Source organism: Bos mutus, chromosome 24 (assembly GCF_027580195.1).
Source record: "Bos mutus isolate GX-2022 chromosome 24, NWIPB_WYAK_1.1, whole genome shotgun sequence".
NCBI lineage: Eukaryota > Metazoa > Chordata > Mammalia > Artiodactyla > Bovidae > Bos > Bos mutus.
In genome coordinates this window covers 15,665,710-15,678,805 of record NC_091640.1, presented here as the reverse complement: position 1 = coordinate 15,678,805, position 13,096 = coordinate 15,665,710, and positions in this window count along the sequence as shown.

Here is a 13,096-nt window from a genome sequence, read left to right as displayed (position 1 = left end):
TATGTACCACTGCTTTCTTATCCATTCATCTGCTGATGGACATCTAGGTTGCTTCCATGTCCTGGCTATTATAAACAGTGCTGTGATGAACACTGGGGTACACGTGTCTCTTTCAATTCTGGTTTCCTTGGTGTGTATGCCCAGCAGTGGGATTGCTGGGTCGTATGGCAGTTCTATTTCCAGTTTTTTAAGGAATCTCCACACTGTTCTCCATAGTGGCTGTACTAGTTTGCATTTTTGTATTCCCACCAACAGTGTAAGAGGATTCCCTTTTCTCCACACCCTCTCCAGTATTTATTGTTTGTAGACTTTTGGATAGTAGCCATTCTGACTGGTGTGAGATGGTACCTCATTGTGGTTTTGATTTGCATTTCTCTGATAATAAGTGATGTTGAGCATCTTTTCATGTGTTTGTTAACCATCTGTATGTCTTCTTTGGAGAAATGTCTGTTTAGTTCTTTGGCCCACTTTTTGTTTGTGTCATTTATTTTTCTGGAATCAGTTCTAGTAAAGTGGATGAAACTGGAGCCTATTATACAGAGTGAAGTAAGCCAGAAAGAAAAACACCAATACAATATACTAATGTATATATATGGAACTTAGAAAGATGGTAACGATAACCATCTTTTTTTTTTTTTTGCAAGACAGCAAAAGAGACACAGACATAAAGAACAGTCTTTTGGATTCTGTGGGAGAAGGTGAGGGTGGGATGATTTAAGAGAACAGCATTGAAACATGTATATTATCATATGTGAAACAGTTTGCCAGTCCAGGTTCAATGCATGAGATGGGGTGCTCAGGGCTGGTGCACTGGGATGACCCTGAGGGATGGGATGGGGAAGGAGGTGGGAGAGGTTCAGGATGGGGAACAGATGTACACCCATGGCTGATTCATGTCAATGTATGGCAAAAACCACTACAATGTTGTAACATAATTAGCCTTCAATTAAAATAAATAAATTAAAAAATAATAAAATACAAAGGCCGCTGCTACTAAGTCACTTCAGTCGTGTCCGACCTTGTGCGACCCCATAGACGGCAGCTCATCCGGCTCTGCCGTCCCTGGGATTCTCCAGGCAAGAACAGTGGAGTGGGTTGCCATTTCCTTCTCCATTACATGAAAGTGAAAAGTGAAAGTGAAGTCGCTCAGTCGAGTCCGACTCGTAGCGACCCCATGGACTGCAGCCTACCAGGCTCCTCCACCCATGGGATTTTCTAGCCAAGAGTACTGGAGTGGCTTGCCATTGCCTTCTCCAATACAAAGGCTACTTGAAGAAGTAATGATTTAAAAGAAAGCATAAAATTAAAAGTAAGGAAGGTTTTGGAAGGAGAGAGTACATTGAAAGGGAAGGTTTGTGAATAGAAAGTAATAACAAAAGGAGAATTTAAAATCTGGGGCTTCCTGACTTGAATTTCCTTGATATCAAAATGGTTTCAGGGTCTTGACTCACTTCTTTTCTTTTAAATTATATCACTTAATTATTGATCAATTGTTCAACAGTTATTTACATCAAACTGTATCCTTTTTCTTTTTCCTTAATTTAGTTTTAATTGGAAGATAACTTCTTTACAATATTGTGCTGGTTTCTGCCATACATCAACATAAATCAGCCATAGGAATACATATGTACCCTCTCTGGACCCTCCTTCCTCCCTCCCACCACATTTCACCTCTTCAGGTTGTCACAGAGCACCAGATTGAGCTCCCCGCACCACACAGCCAATTCCCTGCAGCTATCTATTTTACACATGTTAATATAAATATTTCCATGCTACAATCTCAATTTGTCCCACCGTCTCTTTCTCGCACTGTGTCCACAACTCTGTTCTTTATATCTGCATCATCACTGATCCCTGCAAATAGGTTCATCAGTACCGTCTTTCCAGATTCCGTATATATCCAGTAATATATGATATTTGCTTTTCTCTTTCTGACTTCACTCAGTATACTAGGCTCTAGATTAATCCACCTCATTAGAACTGACTCAAATGCATTCCTTCTTATGGTTAAATAATATCCAATTGTATACATATATACCACAACTTTTTTATCCATTCATCTTTTGATGGACTATTCCATGTCCTAGTTACTGTAAATAGTGTTGCAATAAACATTGGGGTACATGCACATTTTTCAGTTACAGTTTCCTCGGGGTATATGTCCAGTAGTGGGATTGTTGGGTCATATAGTAATTCTCAGTTTTTAAGGAATGCCCATACTGCTCTCCATAGTGGCTGTACCAGTTTACAGTTTTCCACTAATAGTGCAAGAGTGTTCCCTTTTCTCCAACCCTCTCCAGCATTTATTGTTTGTAGATTTTTTTGATAATGGCCATTCTGACCAATGTGAGGTGATGTCTTACGGTAGTTTTGACTTGCATTTCTCTAATAATGAGTGATATTAAGCACCTTTTCATGTGTTTATTAGCCATCTGTGTGTCTGCTTTGGAGAAATGTCTGTTTAGGTGTTCTGCCCATTTTTTGGTTGGATAGTTTGTTTTTTCTGACATTGAGCTCTATGAGCTGCTTGTATATTTTGGAGATTAATCCTTTGTCAGTTGTTTCATTTGCTATTATTTTGTTCGGTAAAATCTCCTTGTATCAGGTTATTTCACTGCTTCATCTCTGCTTTTTGTTTGCCAAATTCATGACATTAGGGAGAATGTACATTCAGTTTTGTTTCTAGGTGGAGACAATAATACCTTATTCACAAAACAGTAATGATTTACGAGTAAAATGGGACAGGTTCCAAACTCCTTACCCTTTACACAAGGTCTTTCAAATTCAGACTTGTAACTTGCCTTCTAAATCCTTTCAGATTACACTCATTCTAAATTTTCACTTGAACTCACAACACTTGTCACAACAATCTAATCAATGATAGTTCACCTTTATTCCATTTTATGCTATCACATGTTTTAATATCTTCTATTGTTACATATTTGCTTTTATCATCTAAATAAACTATATTAGGATATCACTTTACATGTCTTATCTTTCCCAGAATATAATTTGCATGTCATAGATTATCTTTATTTTAATGTGTACATGCTACACATTTATCTGTTAATGTGTGTATTTATAAATGAGAATAATGGATTTAATTTTTTCCAAAATGTCCTCTAACTAAAATTTAAAATATTCTGATATAGTATTACCTACTTCCCTCTCTGAATTAAAATTTTAAATGTAATACATTTATTTTTAAATTTATAAATGTTGGTAGGGCAATAATTATACTAAAAAAAAAAAAAAAAAAACTACTGAAATGGCCTAAGGTGGGCTTCCCTTGTAGCTCAGATGGTAAAGAATCCATTTCTAATGCCAGAGACCCCAGCTTGATTCCTGGGTTGGGAAGATCTCCTGGAGAAGGAAATAGCTACCTACTCCAGTATTTTGGCCTGGATAAGTCCGTCTACTGTATATCCATGAGGTCAAAAAGAGTCAGGAACGACTGAGCAACTTTCACTCGAGTTTAGTAAGTAAAAATCACTAACACTCAGAAATTCTTACTATTAAGAAATAAAATACACTTTCCTAAATTTAAACTACTAAGATCATACTGAGTCAAACTGAGGTGTGCTAATTGATTCACCAGCTGTATGCTTGCATGCATATATGGCATCATGGCACATAAAACCTAAGGGTCTTTACTCTCGGCCTGAGTTCTTTAGTGATCAGTACTTCTCATGTAATTGTTTTCCCTTAAGTCCTTACTATGGATTATATTTGACAAACTCAATGATTAATTTTATTTAAAACAGCTCTGATCAGCTAACAGGGAAGAATTTTACTCCTATTTTACAGATCAGGAAATAGACACAAAGAGATCAAAGTCACTGGTCTGACTATCCTAATCATTGCAACCATTCTCCTAAAACAGATTTATTATTTATTCTATCTTGTCATTCTTCTTGACATTTTTGTAGCATTGCTTAGCTCCCAGACCAGGGATTGAATTTATACCCTTAGCAGTGAAAGTGTGGAGTTCTAACTACTGGACTACCTGGGAATTCCCTGCTTGACTTTCTAGGAGGAATTTTATTCATCTTGGGACCAAAGGAGAAGATTCAACTAATAGAGGATTTAGCAAAACTAAGAATGGAAACTGCCCACCATGACTCTTATTAACTAGAGGAAAGGTAAAAGTATTGTAGTGCTTTGTTTGTCTTAACTTTGAATATATTTGTGGGAAATGTTCAATTTCCAGCTTTTGGCCACCTAGGAAAGATGCAGTGACTTTCTCACAATGAACCAGTGTAAACTTATTGGATATCAGGAGCAAGATGGAATGAGGAAGACAATTCTGCTGCAGTAAAAGTGGTATAATACAATTTGAAGACAATTGTGAATAATCTTTTTTTCTTTGAATCAGTCATGCAACTGTTCCCCTCTATTAGCGCATGTAATTGACAGCAGAATGTGTATGCAAAGAATGACTATTTTAACATTGAAATTCAAATTTTCTCAAGTTATACTGTTTGGGGAATAGAATGCAATAGCTACATATAGTCACCAAAACATGTATAATAAAGAACAGCTAAAGACAATTAGATTTAATGACTTAATTTGGCCTTCCAGAAACCTCTCAATCCGAAGTACTCACTGCTTCCAAAAGCATATTGAGGAACTGGAAGTAGCTGGCCTATCGCAGTATTATAATATAAAGGAAAAGCAAATTGACTCTATTCAGGTTTAAAAATATGACCCTAGTCCATAAACATTTTTAACTATTTATGAACCTTTTGGTCAAATATTCTACACATCTATCTATCCTCTTACCTTCAGGTTATGGGACATCAACTTCTTGCTTTTTACTTATTACAACTAGGTTAAAACTCTTTCGAGTCAAGCACATTGTGGGTAAAAACTCTCATAACGCATGAAAATAATTAATTATAATTTAGTCAAGAGAACTATGCTTTAAACAAAGATTCTTCTACCCATCTCAAAATCAGAGAGATTTATTTATGCTTTCTTGACTTAATTGGCAAGTTCCATGGTGCTTCAAAAGTTTAAAAATGAAAGGAAAAAAAAAGAAAATGCAAGAGCTCAAGGATGATTTTTTGCATAACTTCACACAACAAGCAGGTGTTTGTAAGATCAATTTACAACAGGGACCACACTATCCACCTAGCTTGGATGACTTCCAACCCACTTCCAATTAAAACTTACCTGATCATAAATAAGAGATAAAAGCTTGCTAGCCAGTACAGTAAATAATAGATCTTAAAATAATGTATTAGGGGGCTGTTTAGAGACAGTAAATGAATTCCCATTAGGTTAGAAAATGTTAGAAGATGATTTGAGGTCAGGATTCCCAGGAAGCCCATAGAATATTGTCTTTTTCAGCATTGACTCTGATATTTTACAACGTGAACTGTGAATTACTAAAAAGTTTACAATGCAGGCTGTGCCTGTCAGACACCACAATGAGGTGGCTATTTTTCAGTCCCTACGAAAGTTTTAATAAATGTAGTTCTCTGGCAGCAAACAGTTTGGAATGAGCATGAATATTGTGGTCAAGTTGGACAGGAGGCCTGGACAGGCTAGCTGCTATAGACCAGGGCATCCTGTACAATTACACCCCTCCCATTCAAAACAGAAGTTCTTATGATTTTCATGGAGGAATTTTGGTTATGACAAAGACCTAGAGAAGAAATTTAGGCAAAAATCTGCCTCCTTCCATATACTGGAAAATATCAATGGAAACTGGAGGAACAATGAGTATCAGAAGGAAGGAACAGAAGGAAAGTGAGACCTTAAAACATCCATCCTTCCTGTTACGGGTTGAACTGTGTACTCCAAAATGATATGTTGAAAACCATAAGCCCAGTGTCAGTAAATGAGACCTTATTTGGAAATAGGGTCTTTCAGAAGTGGTCAAATTAAGACAAGGTCACAAAAGTGGGTCTTAATCCAATCTGACAGATGGGCTTACAAGAACAGGGAACTTTGGACACAGACTCAAAGGGAAGGTGGTTATGTGAAGATGGAGAAAAAGATTGGAGTTATGCTACCACAAGTAAAAGAAGGCCTGGGGCAATCAGAAGCTGGAAGAACAAGGAAGAATTTCACCCTAGAGCCTTTACATCCTAGAATTACATCCTAGAGAGTTTGTCTCTGCTAACACCTTGATTTCTTACCTGTAGTCTCTGGCACTGTAAGACAATGCATTTATGTTACCTTAAGCCATCTGTTTTACGGAGAAGGTGATGGCACCCCACTCCAGTACTCTTTCCTGGAAAATCCCGTGGGCGGAGGAGCCTGGTAGGCTGCAGTCCATGGGGTCGCAAAGAGTCAGACATGACTGAGCGACTTCACTTTCACTTTCATGCACTGGAGAAGGAAATGGCAACTCACTCCAGTGTTCTTGCCTGGAGAATCCCAGGGACGGGGGAGCCTGGTGGGCTGCCATCTATGGGGTCACACAGAGTCGGACATGACTGAAGCTACTTAGCAGCAGCAGCAGCAAGCCATCTATTTTATGCTATGTTGTTATGCTAGCTCAAGGAAACTAATGCAACTCTCTTTAAAATTTAGAAAAGACTGCACCAAGACCAATTCTCCTTGATAAAAGCATTTCAAGCCATCTTTCTAACACCAAAAGACTTGGTAGTGACACTGCTTTAGAAATATTTTAACAACAGATCACCATCAAAAAACATTCTGGCTTTATGCCTTTATTTCCAGAGGTGTTGCTCTTTCATCATTTTCCTATAGGATTTGACAATTGAAGGCAAAGAAGCCAATTCCTTTCAAATGAAGGGAATGTAATACAAGAAATATGTACACAAATAAACAGGTTTTAAGACCTAAGATGCAATTTAGAGGATGGTGAGGCAGTTTATAAATCAGCAATAGTGGAATATTGCTACTAACTCTAGACCTAATGGGACAATTGAATTGATGGTACTAAAGCTGGTGTTACCCAGTTGAAGCCAGAACCACAGATTCTGCCTAGTAGGGGCTGGAGCTATGAAGAGCAGAGATACTCTGAGAGCTTCCTTCCTCTCAGCTATCCATTCCTGGCCAGTGCCTCCTGTTAGGTAAACCTACCCTGATAAGTTTAGAAATTGCAGTCTGGAGTGGCAGAATCCATTAAGAATGAAGTGGTAGGACCAAATCATGAAGAATTCAGGGACTGTGGTTTGTATTCTGGACTTTATTATACCCATAATGGGTTAATCATTGAATAATCTAAGTAGGGATATCAAGTGACCTGAAATAAACTTTTAAGATGTATTGAGGAAAAATATACAGTAAAAACATTATGAGTTGAAACAAACAGATTAAATATCAGGTAATGCAATTACGGGGCTTCCCATGTGGCTCAGTGGTAAAGAATCTGCCTACCTAAAAGAAAATGATGGTGGATAAAACTAGGATTCTTTGCTGTTGTTATTCAGTCACTAAGTCATATCTGAGTCTTTGGGACAGTATGGACTGCAGCATGCAGTCTGGCTTTCCTGTCCTTCACTATCTCTCAGAGTTTGCTCAAACTCATGTCCACTGAGGCAGTGATTCCATCCAACCATCTCTTCTCCTTTTGCTCTCAATCTTTTCCCACATCAGAGTCTTTTCCAAGGAATCAGCTCTTCTCATGAAATGGCCAAAGTATTGGAGCTTCAGCTTCAGCATCAGTTTTTTCAGAGTATTCAAGGTTGATTTTCTTTAGGGTTGACTGCCTTGATCTCCTTGCTGTCCAAAGGACTCTCAAAAGTCTTCTCCAGCACCACAGTTCTAAAGCATAAATTTTTTGGTGCTCAGCCTTCTTTACAGTCCAACTCTCACATCCATACCTGACTACTGGGAAAAAAACATAGGTTTGACTATGCAGACCTTTGTCAGCAAAGTAATATCTATGCTTTTTAATATGCTGTCTAGGTTTGTCATAGCTTTCCTTCCAAGGAGCAAGCATCTTTTAATTTCATGGCTGCAGTTGCCATCGACAGTGATTTTGGAGCCAAAGAGAGTAAAGTCTGTCACTGTTTCCAGTTTTTCCCCAACTATCTGTGTGAAGTGATGGCATCAGTTGCCATGATCTTAGTTTTTTCAATGCTGAGTTTTAAGCCAGCTTTTTTTTTTTTTTTAATTTTTGTATTTGTCTTATTTAGTACTCTCTCTTTTACTGACTTATTTGTTATCTTAGTGGTTGCTGTAGGGCTTAGACATTTTTAATCAACCTTAAAATAGCTTCAGATAATATGTTTCAATACTTTGGCCACCTGATGGGAGGAGATGATTCATTGAAAAAGATCCTGATGTTGGGAGAGATTGAGGACAAAATGAGAAGAGGATGGGAGAGGAAAAGCTGGTTAGATAACACCAAATCAAAGGACATGACTTAGAGCAAACTCCAGGAGATAGTGAAGGACAGGGAAGACTGGTGAGCTGCAGTCGTTGAGGTCACAAAGAGTTGGACACAACTTGGCAATTGAACAACAATATGCTGTTTCATGTGTAGTAAGTACAAGGACCTGTCAATAATGTATTCCAAATTGTTCCCTTACATTTTGTTTACTGTCTTTGTCACATAGTTTGCTTTTACATATGCTGTAAAACTAATAATAATTTTGTCTTAGGATGTTATACTTTATGGTATTTATATAAGAAAATAAATTTTGCTTTACATTTATTCTTCCCAGTGCTCTTTATTTTGCTTGATTTCTATCATAATTCTTCATATTGAAAAATTTTCCTTAACGCTTTGTGTAGAATAACACTACTTGAAATGAATTCTCTGTTTTTGTTTGAGCACATTTTTATTTCTCCTTTACATTTGATGGATATTTTTGCTGAACAGAGAATTCCAGGTCTACAGGGTTTCTGCTCACTCTGTTTTCTTTTTTCATTTCATCATTTTAATATATCAGTTTATCAAATTCTTTTTTGTATATTCCTGATAAAAATAAGCTATAATCCTTCCTCTTATTCGTCTCCAGTATACCCTCTGCCTTTTCTCAAGATTTTCTTTTCAAGTTTTGTTCTCAATAATTTGAACATAACATGACTAGGTATGTGTGGAAAAGAAGGAGGATTTTACTCTGCTTATAGTTGTATCAGTTCTTGACCTGTGGTTTTATACAGTCATTAGTTTTATGAAGTTCTTGGCCCTTGTTTTTTTCAAATATGTCTTTACTGTTTCCTACCTCTTCCTATAGAATTTCAATTATATGTATATTAGATTATTTGATATTGGCCCACAACTCTAGGATCATTTCTTCTATGTTTTTACTATTCATCCTACCCACTGCGATTTAATTTATTCTTATAGTTTCCATCTCTCTGCTAAAGTTATCCACCTGATGTTGAATGTCATCTACCTTTAATTTAGAACTTTTTAACATTTTAATGATATTTAATTTAAATTACCTGCCTGCTTAATCTAATATCTGTGACATGTCTGATTTAGTGATTGTTTTATCTAAGACTACATTTATTATGCTTCATATTATAACTTATAGTTGATTTGTTTGATTGATTTTAACTGAAAGTATGACATCTTATTTAGGATAGTTGATACTCAGGTAAATCTTTTTTGTAATGCTTAGGGATGAATACATTTTTCATTTGTGGGCTTATTTTAATATAGTGAGGAGTAAGGCTGTGTTTGAAATTTACCAGCACTATTATTATCATCAGGACACTACAATATTACATTCTTCTAGTAATTATTTTTATTTAGAGTGTTGCTTGAAATCCAAGATTTATTTTTTCATTGTCTGACCCCTACCCCTGGCTTTGTGTCTTTGTGCTTTGTCCCTGAGATAATATTTCTTGAAATTATCCCAGCTTTATCCCACTACTGTTTTCATTCTTTGCTTGTTAGTCTGGTGATGAAGAAACCTTCACAAGTTTCCCCTGTTCCTCCTTCCCAGTGGAGTGAGGTCAATATCCTGGTTTAAACTCTAGGAAAGATTTCCCCTGTGCCTCTTCACCAAGGCTTTTGTTCTGTATAAGAGAAGATATGATGATTCAGCAGTTTTTATTCCATGACTGCTGTGTCTCTTCCCTAATCAACTCCCCCACACCACAAGATGAGCTGACTCAATATTCTCCCTAATCTTCCCTCTGAATTCCTTGTAAAATGTGTGAGAGAAAAAGTCTTCAAGAGGAATACAAACATCCCTATATATGTTATCCACAGGATTTGCAACCCCTGGCTCTATCTCATACCCCATCTTTTGTAATTCATTAAAACTTTTTAGCTGAATTCGTCCTGGCCTATTTGGCTTCTGACATCTGTCCTAGGTAAGTAAATGATCAAGATCCATTTCCCCTTGGAGGCATGTGTCTTTCCTCAGACTTTGGGTGAGTTAGTTTTCCTGCAACCGGAGTTATCCAATGGATTCAAGATTTCATGTTGTAAAGGTTGGAGTGATACACTTCCTGACTGTATCTTCAAGCTAAAAACAAACACTGGATACTTTTCTACTGGAGTATAATTGCTTCAAAATGTTGAGTTTGTTTCTGCTGTGTAACATAGCGAATCAGCTATATTTATACATATACCCTCTCCTTCTTTGTGGAGAAGGCAATGGCACCCCACTCCAGTACTCTTGCCTGGCAAATCCCATGGACGGAGGAGCCTGGTAGGCTGCAGTCCATGGAGTCGCTAAGAGTCGGACAGTACTGAGCCACTTCACTTTCACTTTTCACTTTCATACATTGGAGAAGGAAATGGCAACCCACTCCACTGTTCTTGCCTGGAGAATCCCAGGGACGGGGGCGCCTGGTGGGCTGCCGTCTATGGGGTCACACAGAGTCGGACACGACTGAAGCGACTTAGCAGCAGCAGCAGCAGCCTCCCTCTTTGACCTCTCTCCCATCCCCTTTATCCCACCCTTCTAGGACATCACAGAGCACCAAATTGAGGTTCCTGTCCTTAATAACATGTCCCACTATCTATTGTACACATGGTGGTGTATATATGTCAATCCTAATCTCCCAATTTGTCTCACTGGCCCCATGTCTGCATATCTATTCTCTATGTCTGCATCTCTATTCCTACCCTGGAAATAGGTTCATCTGTACCATTTCTTAAATTCCACATATATGTATTAATATACAATTTTTTTTAACTCTTTCTAATTTACTTCACTTTGTATGACAGTCTCTAGGTCCATCCATGTCTCTACAGATGACCCAATTTTGCTCCTTTTTGTGGCCGAGTAATATTCCATACACACACACATACCACATCAAATGCTGGAGCAGGTGTGAATACCTTTTTAACATCAATTTAGAGCAAAATTATTTGTAGGTCTATTTTCAGGTAAGGGTTCTTAGTAACAAAGACTTTTCTTTTTTTTTTTTTTTTTGCTTTTTCCCACCACCCTTTATATGTTCACATTTGAACAATCTAGAAATCACACAGCCAGGTACTAAAATCTTCTCCAAGCACTTGCTTTTACCTGTTCTGTGGCTGCTTATCTCAAGTCTCTCTGAAATCATGTGATACCTGTCAGTCACAGAAACAAGGGAGAGAAGGACAGATAGGGACTTTTAATCTAAGGAGAGAAGAGCAGCTTTTGCTTTGGCATCTTTCTTCTCCTAGATAATGTTTTGGCTTCTGTCATCACCTGATGACCTTGTAGTTTTCTCTGACTCTCATGTGTGCGCCACACACACAATTTCAGAGTGAAAGAACTAAAAGGGTCTCAAGGTCAAAATCACTTTGTAGTAACAAAAAATTAATTTTTACTGATATTCTTAGTCACAGATATGAACTCAAAAGATACTGCAGATTTGAACAACAAATTATAAAAGCAGAATTAAGGGCTTATATAATATTACTTTTTTGGAATAGGAAGGGAAATCACTGAGCCAGTAGCAGTTTCTGGGTGTGGGTTTTAAGAGCTTTGTTCAGTAGTGAAGACAAACAATCTCCTCCACATTTTCTCAACTTGTCTGCTGTGTGACCTCTGTCATTTGTGAGCTTAGTGGTAGGGGTGGAGTATGGTTTGAAATCATGAAAAGAAATGGACTGTAGCTAATGAAGTAGCTGTTACTTCATTAGGCTCATGTAAGCTTCTGCAAAAATTAGTATTGCTTATAGATTTTTTGATGATGGCCATTCTGACCAGTGTGAGGTGATAGGGTGTGGAGAAAAGTGAAATCTCTTGTATGGTTGGTTTAGAATGTAAACTGGCATAGCCACTATGGAAAACAGCATGGAGATTCCTTTAGAAACTAGGAATAAAATTACCATATGACCCGAGAGTCCCACTACTGGGCACATTCCCTGAGAAAAACATAATTGAAAAAGTCACATGTGCTCCAATGTTCATTGCGACACTATTTACAATAGCTAGGACATGGAAACAACATAGCTGTCTATTGACAGATGAATGGATAAGAAGATGTGGTACATACATACAATGGATTATTACTCAACCATAAAAAGAATGCATTTGAGTTCTAATGAGGTGGATGAACCTAGAGCTTATTATACCGAATGAAGTAAAGAAAGTCAGATAGAGAAAGACAAGTATCATATATTAACACAAATATGGAATCTAGAAAGGTGGTATGGATGAACTTATTTGCAGGGCAGCAGTGGAGATGCAGACATAGAGAGCAGACCTGTGGACACAGAGCGGGGAAGGAGTGAGTGAGCGAAAGTCGCTCAGTGTGTCCAACTCTTTGTGACCTACAAAGTTGGACTACACAGTCCATGGAATTCCAAAGGAGAGGGTGGGACAAATTGAGAGGGTAGCACAGAAACATATACATTAACCTATGTGAAACAGATAGTCCATGGAAATTTACTCTATGATGCAGGGAGCTCAACCCAGTGCTCTGTGACAACCTAGAGGAGAGGGATGGGGTGGAATGTGGGAAGGATATCCAAGAGGGAAAGGACATATGTATACCTATGTCTTATTCATGTTAATGTATGGCAGAAACCAACACAGACTGTAAGACAATTTTCCTTCAAATAAAATAAATTTTAAAAATAGGTGCTGAAATGAAAAATTTTAATCAAAATGGAAATCTGGCCAGAGTTGAAATCAGCTTATCCAGACCTTGATTTTATCAAGAGGCTGATGACCTCAAAAATTGAATTAGTCATTCATTAAATTTGCTTCAA